The sequence below is a fragment of the Lathyrus oleraceus genome, chromosome 5 (genome assembly GCF_024323335.1).
Source record: "Lathyrus oleraceus cultivar Zhongwan6 chromosome 5, CAAS_Psat_ZW6_1.0, whole genome shotgun sequence".
NCBI lineage: Eukaryota > Viridiplantae > Streptophyta > Magnoliopsida > Fabales > Fabaceae > Lathyrus > Lathyrus oleraceus.
The window spans coordinates 125691851-125713306 of NC_066583.1; the positions used below are offsets into that span (position 1 = coordinate 125691851).

A 21456-nucleotide genomic window follows, 5' to 3' on the forward strand; every position below is an offset into this window, starting at 1 on the left:
TATTCCTGGTAATTACTCCTTTCTCATCAGACTTATTTTTGTAGATCCACTTGGTACCAATGATGTTGGTCCCTTCAGGTCTTGGAACTAGCTCCCATATTCCTTTTGAACTGCTCAAGTTCCTCTTGCATGGCATTGATCCAGTATTCGTCAGTCAGGGCTTCTTTCACATTCTTGGGTTCAACCTTGGAAACAAAACAGGAATTTGAGCTTATTCCCCTTGACCTGGTAGTCACACCACTATTGGGATCCCCTATGATAAGATCCTTAGGGTGGTCTTTCTGAATTCTGATAGATGGCATTTTGGTGGTTGCATCTACTTCACATTCAGGAGGAGGTTCCTGTACTTCTTCAGACTTGACTGGAATGTCTGTTGAACTGTCAGGGAATGTTGCAACATCCTCTATGACATCGATTCCTTCCTCTTTATCATCCACAATAACATTTATGGATTCCATCAGGACATTGGTCATGTAGTTGAACACTCTGTACGCCCTGCTGTTAGTGGAGTATCCTAGAAATATACCTTCATCACTTTTGGGATCCAGTTTCCTTCTCTATTCACGATCTGTGAGAATGTAGCATTTACTTCCAAAGATATGAAAGTACTTCACAGTGGGTTTTCTGCCTTTCCATATTTCATACAGAGTGAAGGAGGTTCCTTTTCTCAAGGTGACTCTGTTGTGAACATAGCACGCGGTATTCATAGCTTCAGCCCAAAAGTGCATAGGGAGCTTCTTTGCATGAATCATAGCTCTGGCAGATTCTTCGATAGTTCTATTTTTCCTTTCAACTATCCCATTCTGCTGGGGAGTTATAGGGAAGAGAATTCATGACTTATTCCTTCAGACGAGCAAAACTCATCAAACTTGGAATTCTTGAATTCCGTACCATGATCACTCCTAATTCGGACAACACAGCTGTTCTTTTCCCTTTGGAGTCTGATGCACAGGTCTTTGAAGACATCAAATGTATCTGACTTCTCTCTGATGAAACTTATCCACGTGTATCTGGAATGGTCATCAACCACCACGTATGCATATCTCTTTCCCCCCAGACTTTCAACCTGCATAGGTCCCATTAAGTCCATGTGCAGCAGTTCCAGAACTCTGGAAGTAGTAGGATGTCCCAGCTTCGGATGTGACATCTTGGTTTGCTTGCCCACCTGGCATTCTCCACAGACTCTTCCTTCATCAATAAGCAACTTTGGAATTCCTCTGACTGCTTCCTTGGATATGATCTTCTTCATTCCCCGTAAGTGGAGATATCCAAGGCGTCTATGCCACAGCTTCACCTCCTGTTCTTCCTTGACTGAAGAGCATATTGTGGAGAAGTTTGAGACTTTAGGTTCCCACAGATAGCAGTTATCTTTGGACCTAGATCCTCTCATAACTTCCTGATTGTCACCATTCGTCACAATACATAGCTCCTTAGTAAACTGAACATAGAACCCTTGATCACACAGCTGGCTTATGCTGATGAGGTTTGCAGTTAGTCCTCTTACTAACAACACATTATTCAGTTTTGGAACTCCAGAGTAGTCCAGCTTACCCACATCTTTTATTTATCCTTTAGCACCATCACCAAAGGTCACATAGCTGGTAGTGTGAGGTTGGATATCTGCCAATAGATTTTCCATACCAGTCATATGTCTTGAGCATCTACTGTCAAAGTACCAGTCTTCTTTGGTAGAAGCTCTTAGAGCTTTGTGGGCTAACCTAGCATACCATTGTCGCTTCTTGTTGGAGACATGGTGCCTAAATGTCTTATGCTTAGGTCTGACATGAGGGACTTGGTTCGGGTAACCATGAAGCCTGTAGCAGAAGGCTTTTATATGCCCAAGCTTACCACAGTGGTGACATTTCCATTTCTGGAATTTCCTCTTCTGATGATTAGTCATCCTGGTTCTCCGATGTTGAGACATTGGATGTGACTTCCCTTTGAATTTCTGAACTTTAGCCTTTGGGCGTTTGCGTTCAGCTGAGGATCTTTTCCCAAAGCCTAAACCAGATGTGGTTCCAGACTTCTGTCATACCTTTAGGATCTCTTCCAAGGTGTCAGTTCCTTTATTCATCATTCTGATGGATTTAGTCATCTGATTCAGCTTGGAGGTCAGCAGGGTTATCTCACCATTTAGATCCTCTATGGCCGTCAGATGCTTCAGTCTCTCATCTTCCAGCTCCTTGATGAGTTTCCTCTGCTTTTCTCCTTGTACACGTACTTCTGCACTGGTGACACACAGCTTTTTATAAGCTGCAGCAAGTTCATCAAAGGTCAGTTCATCTGCACTTGAGTCATCATCAGTGGCACAAACACTGGTTAGTGTAGTGACATGTTTAGCAGATTCTCCTTTAGATTCACTTTCAGAATCTCCTTCAGACCATGTGATAGCTAGCCCCTTATTTTGCATTTTGAGGTAAGTAGGGCATTCAGCTCTGACGTGTCCATACCCTTCACAGCCATGACACTGGATTCCCTTGCCGTGGTTGAACTTCTCTTCAGAAGTTGATCTTTTCTTAATGTCAGACGGGATGTTCTTGACATTAGGTCTACCTCCTTGATCCATCTTCTTCACGAACTTGTTGAACTGTCTCCCAAGCATGGCTAAGGCTTCTGATATGCTTTCATCACCTCTAGTGTATCCTGCTTCTGACTCCTCTTCAGCTTTAGATACAAAAGCTACACTTTTGTTCTTCTTTTCAGCATTCTCACACAAGCCCATTTCAAAGGTTTGGAGAGAACCAATTAGCTCATCCACCTTCATATTGCAGATGTTCTGCGCCTCCTCTATGGCTGTGACCTTCATAGCAAATCTCTTAGGCAAGGACCTGAGAATCTTTCTTACAAGTTTCTCTTCAGCCATTTTCTCACCTAGTCCACCAGAGGTGTTTGCAATTTCAAGAATATTCATGTGAAAGTCATGAATAGTCTCATCCTCTTTCATCCTCAGATTTTCAAACTTGGTGGTCAGCATCTGAAGTTTGGACATCTTCACCTTGGAAGTACCTTCATGAGTTACCTTGAGGGTATCCCAAACTTCCTTAGCTAGTTCACAGTGGTGCACCAGCCTGAAGATGTTCTTACTGATTCCATTGAACAATGCATTCAAGGCCTTAGAATTTCCAAGAGCTAATGCCTCTTGCTCCTTGTCCCACTCTTCTTCAGGGATCTGCACACTGACTCCATCTTCACCTGTCTTTGTTGGATGTTCCCATCCTTTGTTGACAACTCTCCAGACTTTACTATCTAGAGACCTTAAGAAGGCTATCATACGAGGCTTCCAGTCATCATAGTTAGAGCCATCCAACATGGGTGGTCTATTTGAGTGTCCTATATCCTTGTCCATGGTACTAGAAAGTAACTTCCCTAGATCTCACCCAGAAATGAATAGGCAGGGTGCCTGCTCTGATGCCAATTGAAATTCTAGTTATCAGACTTAAGATGTCACACGGGTTGTTATGACATCCAATTCTGCATAGACAAGAATTATGCAGAACTTAAAAGTAAGTGCAGTAAATAACACAAGTAATTGTTTACCCAGTTCAATCCAACATGACCTACATCTGGGGGCTACCAAGCCAGGGAGGAAATCCACTATCAGTAGTATTAATTCAAAGCTAAACTCACCCGTTTACAACTCTTCACTTAATCCCTACCCAATGCAATTTCAATCTTACTCTAAGATCAGAGTTCCTACTCACTCCCCCTCAATCACCTCAGTGATTACTACCTTTAATCAATATTAAAGACAATTTTGAAGTCACACTTCAAACAACTCTTGATTGTTCTTAACAACTTTAATCAAGATACACAGCACTCACGCTTAAAAGCTTTGAGCGACACAACACTTACAACTCAATGAACACCCTATGCCAAAGCAATCATCTACGTGATAATGGCTTGGCTTACAAGATATGTCTAATACAAGACTCACAAAAATACAGCAGTGAAGTATGATGGACACACTCAATCTTCACGCCTCAAAATCCCCAGTTCTGAATGAAGGAACGACTTCCTTTTATATTGCAGTACTTGGGCCTTTGCACTTGTATTCTCCTGAATTTAAGGTCACGCGAGTTCCCCTAAATTCCACATCTAGGTTACTAACAAATAGGCTATTTGTTAGGTTCATTAAATGTAGCTTGGTTGTTGATTTCCTGGATTTTCTCTCAGCTGTTGAATCCCTGAAGAATAGCCTGAGAAAAAGCTGAAACAGAAAACTGAACAACCTACAATATAGCATATGCTGTCAGGAATGAATGTCACGACATTCAGCTTGACATCAAGGATCATATGCTAAGTCTGTTTTTCCAGAAAACAAACTGTACAATTTTGCTGACCTGTATATGACCAAAATGACCATACTACAGTAACAGCTTACATTAATAAATGTCAAAGTATCCAATTTGACATTTACACATTTGGCCTTAAGTCAGTTCTGTTATCCTCTTGAAGAACAGACTAAGAAACATGCTGAAGTATAGCAGAACACCACTCTGTCTATTGTTCAGTATATGCTGTCAATGATGAATGTCATAACATCCAGTTTGACATTCAGTCAGTAGGCCTTATGCCGGGTCTGGTATTTCCTTGATAACCAGACTGGAATTAAATACTAAGTTCTACCAGAACACCAACTGTTCTATTCCTTAGTATCTGCTGACAGGGATGAATGTCACAACATCCAGTTTGACATTCAATAAATCCTGTATTAGCTAATCCTGCAGTAACTACTCAAGTGCGTCATGACATCAGTCAAGACATCAGAGTACAGTTAGATATTCTAACCTACAGTGCAGTCACACATACACACCATGTCATGACATCAGTCAAGACATTAGAATCCAGCTAGTGTTTTACCACATAATGCAGCCAATTAAACACCTACATTTATCCTTTAATGGAGGTTAGGGAGGCAATTTTGTAAAGCTTGGGCAAGCAGAATCTCTTTTCTGATCAACAAAAGCATGTATTTATAGCATGAGAGTTTCTTTATACACTTTTCCATAACTTATCCAATAATAGTAATATGATGTGCATGCTTGCAGGGACGTGTGATAGGCCTATGAAATGATGTAAGCAGGTCCAAATTCATGTTTAAATGATGATGCAAATTTAATATGAAGCCATGCAATGGTAATTGGAAATTGAGTTCAAAAGTTGCCAAAACAAGCCATGAGAAGAATCCATGCACAAGTACCTCAATTCTTGTCCAAATGAAGTGATCTTGGACTATTTAGAAAGGTAACATGAAGGGTAACAACTTTGATGTTGAAGACTTTTTCATTTGGAACTTGTATTATAATGAGTTTTGAGGTGGAAGTTGGAGAAATCAAACATGGTTGAAAATTTTCTAAGTATAAAGTCAAATGACCACTTCTTCCATCTAAAATATCATTTGCTATAAGCTTCAAATGAAAATGGTTCATTTACAAAATTTGTAGCTCTTTCATTCCTATTTAATTTGGTCACAAATTGGACATTATTTGGATCTTGAATGAGGGAGTTATGGATTTTAGAAGTTGAGGAAAATTGCTTGTTCAATGATGATGACCCAAAATGACCTATAATGTTTCCTCTTGGAACATACCCTTGCAAATATAATTTGACCTTCCTCAAAGAAGAAATGTTGGAGAAGGGAACTTGAAATTGATCATTAAACTTGGATGACCATCATACGATAAATATTGAGCAAGTTATGGTCCTTGGAAGTTGACCTCCTAACTAGGGCACAAACAAAATGACCTATAATATTTCACCATAAAAAGTGATTTTCTTAGCAAAATTAGCTCTCGATGTCAACATGAAAGTTGTTTGGAATGTCATGAAGAGTAACGTTACTGTTGGAAGAATTTTCACATGACAAAAATTGTAGGAGATAGGGTCTAGGGAACCCCAGTTTTGACTAGTTGACTTTCTCTAGTCAACCTCATTGAACCAACTTGCAAAATTGAAGTTATTTTGATATTTGGGGCTCATGGAACCTCATATATGCTTGAGATGATGTATAATGAAGTATCCATTGATATCTTTGACAAAAGGATGAAGAAACTTGATGAGGATGTCACACAAGATACCCAGATGAATTAGGGATTCCAATGGCAAACAAGCTTCAAAATCTTGGTGAATTATTGATTTAAATGACAAATAAAGAACAGGTGGATCCATATAGATGGGTGTCACACCTCAAAAAATGATAATGCGATCCCTCGCGATGGAACGCGGAAAAATGTTAGTTCGAATAGAGTCGCCACCGAACTTTATTTATTCCAATGAAGGAATAGGAAAATATCGAGAAAACCTTTAAGAAAATGGAATAATGGTCGCCGCAACCATATTCGGCTTCGGGAGTCGATTACGCAAGGGGAAGGTATTAGCACCCCTCACGTCCGTTGTACTCAACGGGAACCTTTTAGTCTAATTTTGCTATTTGACTGTTAATTGCTTGTTATTTGCTAGCTTCGAGTAATTAGAATTGATGATAGATATGGATGAAGACCTCAGGAGGGGGAAATGAGAGGTTTTTTTATTAGTGTGCTCGCGAAGATATAGCAATCTCCTGCCTACGTATCCTTATGGTGCAATAAGGAAATCAGATCATTCGTAGTTCGGGCTACTACGAATATTTGGTGTGTTTTGTTTGATGAACGACTGTGTAAGTCGGCGTTCTAACGGCTAAACGCTGGCTTGTCTACTCTCGGTGGAGGCTCTAGCACTGGTTTGTTGTGCGCATTAGAAAGGATTGACAGTGTTCTTTTGGAAAGGGTTTTGGTCACGCGGGGGTGACGAGTTGAATTGATGTGTTTGGGTTTGATTGGTTTCGATAGCTCGGGGGCGAGAAGTTATGTTTGATTCTGTTTTGATATGTTTTGAAGAACGACGAAAGATTGAGCAATGTGGTGTACACCGATCGTCCAATTCTTTCGAGGAATAATAAGGTGATCGCCTTCTACTCCTTTTTCGTTCGAATTATTTTGAAAGTTTGTTTGCGGATGCTGAATACGCACGGTAGTGAGGCGTACGCCTCCTACTTGCTTATTCAAAGAATAATGAGGCGTGCGCCTACTATTCCCTTATCCAAGTTTATTTAGCGTGTTTTAATCGGAAGTCGATAATTTGTGCAATATGGCGTACGCCAATTATTCAAATAATCGAGAGATGGTGGGGCGAACGCCTCCCATCTTTTATCATCCGAGGTTTAAATTGTAAAAGATATGTTTAGATGTCTGTATGTGATTTGCGAAAATAGTTTGTATTTGAATTGGTAGGTTTGGATCGAAAGATGATTTGAGCAATGTGGCGTACGCCAATTATTCAAATAATCAAGGAATGGTGAGGCGTACGCCTCCCATTATCTATTGAAGTTTAAGTTATAAAGTTGATCTTAAAACTGTGTTTGATATAATAGGTGATTTGAGTTTATTCGATTGTGGTTTAAATTTGATGGCGAAGATTCGAGCAATGTGGCGTACGCCAATTAGTCGAATAATCGAAAGATAATGAGGCGTACGCCTCCTATCCTTTATCATCGGAAATTAAGAATTAAATGGTTGAAGAAATTGTAGTTGATAAAAAAAGGATTTGAATATGATGGTAAAAGTTTAGAAATGATTTGAATTTAGAACCTATATTTGGTTTGAAAAATTGATTTGAAAATGTATGATTAAGGTCTAATCGGATGACAAGAACTTGCGCAATATGGCGTACCCAATTATTCAAGTGCTTGAGAAACAGTGAAGCGAACGCTTCCTATCTCCTTTTCTTTCCAAGTTTTCATTAAAATAGAAAATGGTTTGAATTTGTGTTTATTGAATAAATTATGGTGAATTGATCATCTACTCGATTAATCAATAATCAAATATGTCTCATTGTAAGAAAGCCCAAGAGTAAGCTATGTGAGATTGATGGTGATGCTCAAAAGCGATCGACTTATAAGGGTATTTGAATGTGGGCTCGACTTCGAATCGAGAATTATGGTTTGTGTTTTTTTTGAAATTGGTTTGAATCAAATGATGAATTGAAATTGAATTTATTTATTATGAAAACATGGTGGAAAAGGAAATCCATTAATTATTAACTCATCAGAATTTGGTTAAGTTTGATTAATTGAATTAATTAAGATTAATTACCAAAACTATTTAATTATCCCAAATAATTAAGTTAATTAAGATTAATTAATTAAAAATAATTAATCAAACAAAAGTTTAATTAATTGTTATTTTTTTTAAGAAAACAAAATAGTGACAATGTTGATTTACAAAAATTGAATCGGAATCGATTACAAAATGTGTTCAAGAACCGGTTCATACATAGCAACAATGAATTGGAATGTCATATGTGAGATAGAGACGCAGTGGAAAATGCACAATTTAATGTATAGAAATTTTTGGCGGCATAACGGCATTGAATTACCGAATCCATAAATTTAAGAAAAATCTGATTTAAAATGTAATGAGCTTAAACAGCAACAACTCAATGTAATATTTACATAATATCTAAAAAGTCAGCAACAACCCAATTATTTGCAATGTTTACATTATACTACAATGTTAGAGACAGGTACAACTACCTCAGCTCCTATCATGTATCACACAACAAAGCAAAAACAATGCATCAATATCCCATCATACACTAGTTTAACATGTAAGCTGAAACCAAAAGACAACGGAAATCACCCAATCGGTTTATACAGAAGTGGGGTTAAACATCAACCAAAATCAACCAATAATTACAAGTCTACAAAATTGCAAATGGACACGTAATCGAAGCTCACAATACAAGAGATATGTAATATGACTAAATCAGAATTGGAACAAATATCAAAGTAATACAATAGGAAAATGGAATCAGTACCTCAAACAAGTTCAAGTTTGCAAAAGGTATTATCCGCTTGAAATCATATCGAATGCAGAAGAAGAAAAAAAGATGGACTTATGATGGGCTCGGTGTGAATCCTGATTGCCATGCCTGCGTACAAGTAACTTCTCCCACAAACTCCATAAAGAAATCAACAGTGGTCGACTTGTTAAGCTCCTCAAATATAGCCTCATAGAAACCGTTGAAGGGCTTCTCGAAGCTTAAAAGGGTAAAACGATTCTGATTGGGAGTATCTCGAGCAGAGTCACAATATCACTCTGTTAATCCGCTTTTGTATCTTTTGATCTGGGTATTTTATGAAGGAACATATGAACTGTGTTCTTCTTTCAAAAACTGGTATCGTGTTACCCTTGTATGGATTAGCTTTTTGCTGGAGAAATGCTCAAAAGGCGAAAATTGAAGGGTGTTGGAGTTGTGGTAGACGGAGGTTATGGTGGTGGTGACGGAAAGGCGAGTGGCGGCGTCACGGTTGAGGTAGGGGTTTCGCCGGTGGTTGAAGGATGATGAAGATGAATGGTGAGGTGAATCGCGGAGGAGAGCGGTGTTTCGTGGTTGAAGGTGAGGAGTGGACGACGGCGGTTTTGTGATGGTCGAGGTGATGGTGACGAGGGTTTGACGGCGGTGAAGAAAGGGTGTGAGGATTTGTGTTGAGAGAGTGTGAGGTGAGAGAGATTTGAGTGAGGGAGTTTTTCAGAGAGTGATGAGTGAATGAAGTGAGTAATTTTAGTGTGGTAGTGGGTGACGTTTATTGATGAGTGGAGAGAGAGGGAAGAGTGGGTAGTGTGAGGGAGTTGTGAGGGTTTTTTTCAGAGTGTCGCGTGGACAATAGTGTGAGAGAGAGGAGAGGTTAGTGTGAGTTTGTTGGAGAATCCAATGTAAAATATATATTTTATTTTTACACTTGTTATTTATTTATAAAAAAAGAAAAATCATAAAAGAAAAAATCTAATTAATATTTGATTCTAATTACTTTAATTAAATAATTAAAACAAAGATTACTGATCAATTAGAAATAGAAATCAAAATATAATTTTGCTCGGAAAATTAAATCGATCACACTAAAATGGTCAGGACAAAATATACTTATTGAAAAAAATACAGTGTTTCTTCGAATTCTGAAATAAATTTGCACCGATTAAAAGGCTCAGGCGATTCAAGATATAGCCGAAACAGTCACTGTTGATTTTGCCTGTTCTTGAGAAATGATTCAACCGATTTGTCTGTATTTTCAATAAATTCATTCTGACTGACATTTTAGGTATTATTCATGATGGAATGTATGTCATGCTATGCATATGATGCAAAAATGAAAATGAAATCAATTCTATGAAAGTTTAAATATGCCCGGACAAAATTGGGGTATGACAGCTGCCCCTATTTAATTATCTTGAACTAGAAAGTAAGAATGACAACGGTCTTCATACATTCGTGGTGGAAGGTAATTAAATACGAAAAGACTCAAATTTTGTCCTTTGGGATGCAATGGAGAAATGCAGACGGAAAATGCAATGGATTCTAACAGCACCAAGGTAATAGAGGTAGAATGTCAAATCAATGCCAACCCTCGAGTCGACACTCAAACTTGCACAGGTTGTTATTGTTGTAAAGACAAAACTGAACATGTTCTCTGGCACCAAAAGGATGACAGTAAAATGAATTTCCAGAATCGTCATCACCAAAAGGATGATGGATAAGCTGAGCTTCAAAGGTAGTTATTACCAAAAGGATGATGGTTACAGTGGCTATAACAAAGATCGCCATCACTAAAAGGATGATGGTAAGATCAATAATAAGTCTCGCTATCACCAAAAGGATGAAAGCTAGACACAACCCTAAATATTTCCATTACCAAAAGCATGATGTCCGTCACCAAAAGGATGATGGTTATAAAGTTTCCCATTAACGAGAGTATAATATCAAGGCTATCACTAAAAGGATGATAGTTAACTCATCAACTTCAAATATCACCGTCACCAAAAGGATGAAGCTAAGATCTAACAACAAAACTTGTTACCACCAAAAGGATGATAATAAGTACACAATGCAATTGATCACCATCACCAAAAGGATGAAGGTAAAATCAAGACAAAAACTTATTATCACTAAAAGGATGATAATAAGCACACAACGCAAATGATCACCATCACCAAAAGGATGAAGGTAGGATCAAGACAAAAACTTGTTATCACCAAAAGGATGATAATAAGTCAACAATCACCATCACCAAAAGGATGAAGGTATTGTCAAACGACAAAACTTGTTACCACCAAAAGAATGATAATAAGCACACAACGTAATTGATCACCATCACCAAAAGGATGAAGGTAAGATCAAAAACAAAACTTGTTACCACCAAAAGGATGATAATAAGTGAACAATCACCATCACCAAAAGGATGAAGGTATAATTAAAAGACAAAACTTGTTATCGCCAAAAGGACGATAATAAGTCGACAATCATCATCACCAAAAGGATAAAGGTAAGGTCAAACGACAAAACTTGTTACCACCAAAAGGATGATAATAAGTTGACAATCACCATCACCAAAAGGATGAAGGTAAGGTCAAACGACAAAACTTGTTACCACCAAAAGGATGATAATAAGCACACAATGCAATTGATCACCATCACCAAAAGGATGAAGGTAAGATCAAGACAAAGACTTGTTATCACCAAAAGGATGATAATAAGTCGACAGTAACCATCACCAAAAGGATGAAGGTATTGTCAAACGACAAAACTTGTTACCACCAAAAGGATGATAATAAGCACACAACGCAATTGATCACCATCACCAAAAGGATGAAGGTAGGATCAAGACACAAACTTGTTATCACCAAAAGGATGATAATAAGTCGGCAATCACCATCACCAAAAGGATGAAGGTACTACAAACAACATAACTCGTTATCACCAAAAGGATGATAATAAGTTACAACAATCACCATCACCAAAAGGATGAAGGTATAATTAAAAGACAAAACTTGTTACCACCAAAAGGATGATAATAAGCCAAAATAGACTCAAATGATCACCATCACCAAAAGGATGAAGGTAAGATCAACAGCAGAACTTGTTACCACCAAAAGGATGATAATAAGTCAATAACCTTAAATATCACTAACACCAAAAGGATGACAGTAGGGTCAAACAAACAGAACTTGTTATCACCAAAAGGATGATAATAAGGACAGAACTTCAAAACTTGTTATCACCAAAAGGATGATAATAAGCTGAAACAGACTCAATGATCGCCATCACCAAAAGGATGAGGGTAAGATCAAAAGAAAACTCGTTATCACCAAAAGGATGATAATGAGCCCATAACTCAAATGGTCACCGTCACCGAAAGGATGAAGGTAGATTAAACAACAAAACTCGTTATCACCAAAAGGATGATAATGAGCCCATAACTCAAAAGGTCACCGTCACCAAAAGGATGAAGGTAGGTTTAAACAACAAAACTCGTTACCACCAAAAGGATGATAATAAGTCGATAACTTTTACTGATCACCGTCACCAAAAGGATGAAGGTAGGATCGAACCATAAAACTTGTTATCACCAAAAGGTTGATAATAAGCTGACAGTCACCATCACCAAAAGGATGAAGGTACTACAAACAACAGAATCCGTTATCACCAAAAGGATGATAATGAATCAACAATCACCAACACCAAAAGGATGAAGGTGAGATCATAACTTCGAAACTCGTTACCACCAAAAGGATGATAATAAGTTATAATAACTTCAAATATTGCTGACACCAAAAGGATGACAGTGGGGTGGGACTTTCCAAATGTCACCATCACCAAAAGGATGATAGCTTAAACCAAACTCCATAGTCTCTATCACCAAAAGGATGATGTTTTAGATTGAATTGGATGTTATCATCAAAAGGATGATGATTGAACCAAAATGGCAAGGGTCCTTATCACCACAAGGATCGCCGACACCAAAAGGATGACGATAGGCTGTAATAATTGTAGAGGTCACCATTCACCAAAGGGATGAAGGTTGGACCAAAACTTCAAGGATCTTCAACACCAAAAGGATGACAGTAAGATCACAAATGTCAAGGATTTATCATTACCAAAAGGATAACGGTTATCATAAACAGGATGATGATCAATATTATTCCTCAATGGACTTTCACCAAAAGGATGATAGTGAGAAAAATATTGGAAAAACAAGGCTACTGACAAAGTTCAGTAAGCCTGATCTGCTGGGTAGTGTTGGAACATTGTTGGGTAAGACTTGCTCAGGGTATCGACAACAAAAGGTTGCATAACCAATATTCTCTGGGGAGATGTAGTTTCTGTCATCAAAAGGTTACAGGAAACGACTCATTGAGGGACGCTCAACGTGAAACAAGGTAAGTGTTTGGAGAAACATTGTTTGACTAAGCTGAGGATAACATCTTATCAACAAACGGTTGAAAGATGTAACTCAACGGGGAACGCCCGATGATAAGGTAGGAACTCTCTCAGAGGAAGATAATGACTCAACTGAGGGTTGGCTTGGATGCCTACGACCTTGGATTTGATTTGTGCTATATGCATAAATGTCATGTATGCGTTATGTATGAGGTGATGCATGTTTGAATGCAAAGACAGATTGGCTTGCTTGGGATTGCCCCCCCCCCCTTTCAAAGGCGATGTGTTTTCTGGAAACCAATGCTGGTTGGATTTAGTTTTTGTGTGGGTGCCACCAAGGTGGGCTTTGGTTTTTTTGTAACTATCAATGTCGATTGGATTGTTTTTGTACGGATGCCAACGGGGTGGGCTTTGGTCTTTTGTGGTAGTCGATGTGGGTTGGACCATTGGTTGGTGGAAAGGATCTGACTTCCCGACACTCGGTAGTTGATGATGTGATGAACACGCAACGGATGTGGATACTCCTGGTGCCCCAAGTTTGCTCTTTTGCTGATATCTGGTGTATTTGTCTTTGAGAAGATCTCGGATTCTTCTTCTGATGCATTTGGCCAGGCTGTAACTGAGCATAGCGACGTGATCAACGCATGATGATTGTGCTTTTGACGTGCTGCAAGGATTCTTGTCAAAATATGATATTGTACTAGTATGAACTTTCGACGTTTTTGGCTGTGAATTCAAGCAATCACTAATGTCTGACGCAAACTGCTTGACTGACTTGAAGGTATGACGAGAATTTTCCCCTTGCAACTTGTCTTGCCCCTGATTGGCCTTTGAGGGACTTGCCCCAGACATACTGAGTATTGAACTGTCTTTCCTCCCTGATCAACCGATGCTTGGAGATTCGTCTTATATTGACTACTTCTTAAGTCAATATAATCAAGAGATGTTGTGCCCCTGATTTATGAGATGGGCTTGACTCGTGTCAGCACCAACGATCAAGTGCCTCTTGAATTGCCCCTTGTTGGAATTTTCTCGATGTCAAGTACTGACTAACAATTAAGAATTGTTATCCAAGAAATGGTGATGTTAATGCAACAGTTATGCAAGTTTTGAAAAACAATCATTCATTTGGAGTGTTGTGGTAGTGTGTGACGAGTGGATCATGAGTCCAATCGCGGTGCTGATTCAGCTAGCGGGTGAGTGATATAGTGAGAAGAGAATATTAGCAAATCTCTAGGAGTCAGTTTACTCAACCTTGCTATAGTATACTTTCAGAACAAACCTTACTTCAATTAGGTCTTTTGAAGGTTGTAACGTGGCTTGGTTCATGGTTATTGAAACAAAAGGATATAAGGCTCAAAGTTTATTTTAACCCACCCCTTCTTCATGAAAATCTCCAATCCTATGTTCAGTTAATTCACACACATTCGTCTTTTGCAGGTGTAAGGATAAAGATAGTGATTCAAGGTCTCTTGGAATGGCAGCCACCTTATTTCGTTTTTTGGATGTCGAAGACCCTTTGATTTTGGTATGGTGGTCACTGAATCTTGTTTTGTTTTGTTGGAGACTTTCATTGTCTCTTTCAATTTTGTTTTGATCCCTAACTTTTGCATGGACCGCTTTGTTTGAAGCTTTAATCCATCGGGATTGCCCCTGTTTTTGCCTAAGTTTCCTTTCAGGGTGTTGGACTTAGCGGGCTTTTTCTTTGATTGATTTTTTTGAAAGTTGTGACTGCCAAGACATTGGTCATTGAAGAACAACCGACATAAATTTTGGATTTGATGGTTCCTTCGACACTTCAGGATGTGTGTGGAGAATGTCACATGGTTGATCCTTGTATGGGATATTTCACCTTGTAATTTGAATGTGTAGTCCGATCAACTGAACACTACCCTGCCCCAGGTTAAGCGTAAGGGTTTGTAGATCCGAAAGAAACTCCTACTTCTATGCTCGAAGTGGTTGAACAGGATTTAACTCCTTATCTCTCCAGTGTTTGGGGACTTGAAACAATGCCTGTATATCATTAGTAGGATTTTATCCGAAAGCATACAGTCAGCAATTATGGGTATTTTGTTTTCGTCATCCTCCTTCCAACATTTACTAACAATAGTGTGATAAAGGAGGTGAAGTGAAAAAGTATGTGTTTGTGATTTGCATATGTGATAGATGAGTGAATTATGATAGATTGATTCAAAGCATGCATAATTATCCCATTAATAAGACCAAATCCAAATAACAATGTTTAAAGCATACAGTACTTAAACAAACAAGAACAAATTACAAAAGTGCGAGATGGTAAAACTGGCATAATGATCGCCTTCATTCAAATGAACAAGCCTTCATCTTTTGATTCTTTATCGAAATTTGTTTGCTTGTTCATGTTGGTGAGGAACTTTATCTTCGAGCTTCACTCGACTCTACATGCGCCGGCATGGGATTTGTCGCAACGTTTGGCCTCACTGGCGTGAATGTAACTGCCTTACTATCAATCAGGTCCTGGACCTTGTGCTTGAAAGCCTTACAGTTCTCTATTGTGTGCCCTGGAGCACCCATGTGATACTCACAGTGAGCATTGGCGTCGTATCCTGGAGGATATGGTGGAGTTGCAAGTGTTATCTCCTTCAGAACAACCGATCCATCCTTTAGCAGGTAGGGGAGAATCTTGCTATATGGTACTGGCAAAGGATCGAAATGTCTTTCTGGCCTCCTGGTTAGGCTGACGTTGTTGTGGAGCGCGTTGCTGTTGATTCTGATGTTGTTGTTGGTAAGCCGACTGTTGATGAGGCTGCTGATATTGTTGTTGATATGGTTGTTGATAGGGTGGCTGATATGGTGTCGGGATGACCGCGGAAACCTGATGATAAGGCGTATGAGCATATGGAGGTGCCCTATATCCCCCTCCTTTCATTATGGTGTTGGTCTGACCTTCTAACTTCTTTGGGAGATTAGGATAAGGCTTCTTCATCCCACTTGAAGCATTGGCAGCGCAAGGTAGCTTTCCCTTCTTGATCTGGCTCTCGATTTGTTCTCCCACGGAGACGACCTCAACAAAAGTTGGGAAACTGGATCCTAGCATCTTTTCTATGTACTGGGTGTGCAGGGTTCCCATAAACATGTCGATTAATTCCTTATCAAGAAGAGGAGGTTGGACACGAGTTGCTAGCTCTCTCCACCACTGAGCGTATTCCTTGAATGACTCGTTGTTGCGTTGAGTCATGTCTTGCAGCTGGGTGCGATTGGGTGCTAGATCAGTATTGTACTGATAATGCCTAAGGAAGGCTTCAGCAAGGTCTCTCCATGACTGGACCTGACCTCTCTCTAGTTGCATGTACCACTCCAAGGATGCCCCACTGAGGCTATCTTGGAAGTAATGAATCAGGAGTTGATCATTACTGATGTGGGCAGCCATTTTGCGACAGTAGGCTCTGAGGTGAGTTCTCGGGCAGCTGATCCCTTTGTATTTGTCAAAGTCTGGGACTTTGAATTTTTGTGGAATCACGAGTCCTGGCACTAGGCACATGTCAACAGCGTCCAAACCGGAGTAGTGTGAACCTCCAAGGACTTAAACTTTTCCTCCAAAGCATGGAGTCTATCAACAGCTGGGTCTGGGAGACCTCCAACAGCAGGTTTGGCGGGTTGTGGCATGAAGAAGGCGTCGTATGGATCTTCATCACCCATCATTGATCCATGTCGAGCAAATGTAGTAGAATGCTCGTGGGGGTTCATGTTGACCATGGGGATCAGAATAGGGATCGGTCCTCCTCTAGGCTGGGAGGGGTTACCATCAAGTTCAGTTACTCCAGGGATGCTAAGTGATGGCGATCCAAACTGGGCAACAACTTTCCTGGCTTCGGCGTTAGTCTCAGCATCTTTCTCCTTCTGGGCCAAGATCAACATGGTCTCAAGCAAGCGATCCATCTTTGCTTGCATGGAGTCAATGTCGGTTCTCATCGAAACTTGGTTGGCTTCAAGCTGTTCGAGTGTCATCTTGTAGTTGCGACGTGTCTCGTACCGGTGTCGAGTAGTCAGTGTTACTGGACAAAGGGTAGAATATGGTGTGAGCTTTTATTTCTGGAAGATGAAATGCAATGCATGTTTATGATATGCAAATGCATGAAATGGTGCCAAAATATTTTCGCAAAGGAATACGGATACTCAAGATCATTCATACGTCAGGTACGTCAGGATAAAAGGAAGAAGCCCGAGCTTCTCTGATTACTAGAAATTCCCAAAGGTAGGTTCTAAAGTTGTGTTTTCAAGGAAGGAACTTAGACTCACAGATCAAGTTCAAAACTTCCTCGCAATGGTGGGCTAGCCACATCGTGATGGGAGTTCTGAAATGATCTAATCTAAGTGGGATTCTCGTATTGTTCGAACAGGGTGTAGACCCTTCGGTTCAATACTACATAATCGCCAATCATGAAAACAAAACTTGGGTTTAAGGCGAGGTCCCTAGAGTCACGGATCGTATTTAGAACCTCCCCCCACAATAATGGGCTAGCCATATTATGATGGAAACTCCAAACAGATCTACTCTAGGCGGAGTCTTCGTATTGTCCCAATGAGGTGTACACCCCTCAATTCAATACTACACAACTCCGGGTTCTAAGTTTTTCTCAAAGCTCGGGTATGAAGCTTGTCTCACAGCAGACATCAAGTCCCATATCAAAGTACCAAGGCAAATTACATACAACACAAGCAGTTATAATGGAATACAGAGAAATAAATATGGAAGAAACGAGAACCTTTTAGTCTGATTTTGCTATTTGACTGTTAATTGCTTGTTATTTGCTTGCTTCGAGTAATTAGAATTGATGATAGATATGGATGAAGACCTCAGGAGGGGGAAATGGGAGGTTTTTTTATTAGTGTGCTCGCGAAGATACAACAATCTCCTGCCTACGTATCCTTATGGTGCAATAAGGAAATCAGAGCATTCGTAGTTCGGGATACTACGAATATTTGGTGTGTTTTGTTTGATGAACGACTGTGTAAGTCGGCGATCTAACGGCTAAACCCTGGCTTGTCTACTCTCGGTGGAGGCTCTAGCACTGGTTTGTTGTGCGCATTAGAAAGGATTGACAGTGTTCTTTTGGAAAGGGTTTTGGTCACGCGGGGGTGACGAGTTGAATTGATGTGTTTGGGTTTGATTGGTTTCGATCGCTCGGGGGCGAGAAGTTATGTTTGATTTTGTTTTGATATGTTTTGAAGAACGACGAAAGATTGAGCAATGTGGTGTACACCGATCGTCCAATTCTTTCGAGGAATAATAAGGCGATCGCCTTCTACTCCTTTTTCGTTCGAATTATTTTGAAAGTTTGTTTGCGGATGCTGAATACGCACGGTAGTGAGGCATACGCCTCCTACTTGCTTATTCAAAGAATAATGAGGCGTGCGCCTACTATTCCCTTATCCAAGTTTATTTAGCGTGTTTTAATCGGAAGTCGATAATTTGTGCAATATGGCGTACGCCAATTATTCAAATAATCGAGAGATGGCGGGGCGAACGCCTCCCATCTTTTATCATCCGAGGTTTAAATTGTAAAAGATATGTTTAGATGTTTGTATGTGATTTGCGAAAATAGTTTGTATTTGAATTGGTAGGTTTGGATCGAAAGATGATTTGAGCAATGTGGCGTACGCCAATTATTCAAATAATCAAGGAATGGTGAGGCGTACGCCTCCCATTCTCTATTGAAGTTTAAGTTATAAAGTTGATCTTGAAACTGTGTTTGATATAATAGGTGATTTGAGTTTATTCGATTGTGGTTTAAATTTGATGGCGAAGATTCGAGCAATGTGGCGTACGCTAATTAGTCGAATAATCGAAAGATAATGAGGCGTACGCCTCCTATCCTTTATCATCGGAAATTTAGAATTGAATGGTTGAAGAAATTGTAGTTGATAAAAAAAGGATTTGAATATGATGGTTGAAGTTTAGAAATGATTTGAATTTAGAACCTATATTTGGTTTGAAAAATTGATTTGAAAATGTATGATTAAGGTCTAATTGGATGACAAGAACTTGCGCAATATGGCGTACGCCAATTATTCAAGTGCTTGAGAAATAGTGAGTGAACGCTTCCTATCTCCTTTTCATCCCAAGTTTTCATTAAAATAGAAAATGGTTTGGAAAATGGTTTCAATTTGTGTTTATTGAATAAATTATGGTGAATCGATCATCTACTCGATTAATCAATAATCAAATAGGTCTCATTGTAAGAAAGCCCAAGAGTAAGCTATGTGAGGTTGATGGCGATGCTCAAAAGCGATCGACTTACAAGGGTATTTGAAAGTAGGCTCGACTTTGAATCGAGAATTGTGGTTTGTATTTTTTTTTAAAAATTGGTTTGAATCAAATGATGAATTGAAATTGAATTTATTTATTATGAAAACATGGTGGAAAAGGAAATCCTTTAATTATTAACTCATCAGAATTTGGTTAAGTTTGATTAATTGAATTAATTAAGATTAATTACCAAAATTATTTAATTATCCCAAATAATTAAGTTAATTAAGATTAATTAATTAAAAAGAATTAATCAAACAAAAGTTCAATTAATTGTTATTTTTTTTAAGAAAACAAAATAGTGACAATGTTGATTTACAAAAATTGAATCGGAATCAATTACAAAATATGTTCAAGAACCGGTTCATACATAGTAACAATGAATTGGAATGTCGTATGTGAGATAGAGACGCGGTGGAAAATGCACAATTTAATGTATAGAAATTTTTGGCGGCATAACGACATTGAATTACCGAATCCATAGATTTAAGAAAAATCTGATTTAAAATGTAATGAGCTTAAACAGCAACAACTCAATGTAATATTTACATAATATCTAAAAAGTCAGCAGCAACCCAATTATTTGCAATGTTTCCATTATACTACAATGTTAGAGACAGGTACAGCTACCTCAGCTCCTATCATGTATCACACAACAAAGCAAAAACAATGCATCAATATCCCATCATACACTAGTTTAACATGTAAGCTGAAACCAAAAGACAACGGAAATCACCCAATCGATTTATACAGAAGTGGGGTTAAACATCAACCAAAATCAATCAATAATTACAAGTCTAATAAATTGCAAATGGACACGTAATCGAAGCTCACAATACAAGAGATATGTAATCTGACTAAATCAGAATTGCAACAAATATCAAAGTAATACAATAGGAAAATGGAATCAGTACCTCAAACAAGTTCAAGTTTGCAAAAGGTATTATCCGCTCAAAATCCTACCGAATGCAGAAGAAGAAAAAAAGATGGACTTTTGATGGGCTCGGTGTGAATCCTGATTGCCATGCCTGCGTACAAGTAACTTCTCCCACAAACTCCATAAAGAAATCAACAGTGGTCGACTTGTTAAGCTCCTCAAACAGAGCCTCATAGAAACCGTCGAAGGGCTTCTCGAAGCTTAAAAGGGTAAAACGATTTTGATTGGGAATATCTCGAGCAGAGTCGCAACATCACTCTGTTAATCCGCTTTTGTATCTTTTGATCTGGGTAATTTATGAAGGAACATATGAACTGTGTTCTTCTTTCAAAAACCGGTATCGTGTTACCCTTGTATGGATTAGCTTTTTGCTGGAGAAATGCTCAAAAGGCGAAAATCAAAGGGTGTTGGAGTTGTGGTAGACGGAGGTTATGGTGGTGGTGACAGAAAGGCGAATGGCGGCGTCGCGGTTGAGGTAGGGGTTTCGCCGGTGGTTGAAGGATGATGAAGATGAACGGTGAGGTGAATCGCGGAGGAGAGCGGTGTTTCGTGGTTGAAGGTGAGCAGTGGACGGCGGCGGTTTTGTGATGGTTGAGGTGATGGTGACGAGGGTTTGACGGTGGTGAAGAAAGGGTGTGAGGATTTGTGTTGAGAGAGTGTGAGGTGAGAGAGATTTGATGAGGGAGTTTTTCAGAGAGTGATGAGTGAATGAAGTGAGTAATTTTAGTGTGGTAGTGGGTGACGTTTATTGATGAGTGGAGAGAGAGGGAAGAGTGGGTAGTGTGAGGGAGTTGTGAGGGGTTTTTTTCAGAGTGACGTGTGGACAATAGTGTGAGAGAGAGAGGAGAGGTTAGTGTGAGTTTGTTGGAGAATCCAATGTAAAATATATATTTTATTTTTACACTTGTTATTTATTTAAAAAAAAAAGAAAAATCATAAAAGAAAAATCTAATTAATATTTGATTCTAATTACTTTAAT

The 21456-nt window shown here is 39.1% G+C and overlaps 1 long non-coding RNA gene across 1 annotated transcript; it reads right to left on the bottom strand.

Annotated features, from left to right (window-relative positions):
- Nucleotides 1–8503: 8503 nt before the first annotated feature.
- LOC127088254 (uncharacterized) lies at nucleotides 8504–21040 on the bottom strand. The gene is made up of 2 exons (XR_007790157.1): nucleotides 20455–21040; nucleotides 8504–8853 (listed from the first exon to the last, which is right to left on the bottom strand). It is a non-coding gene; the product is annotated as an uncharacterized LOC127088254 (long non-coding RNA).
- Nucleotides 21041–21456: the final 416 nt, after the last annotated feature.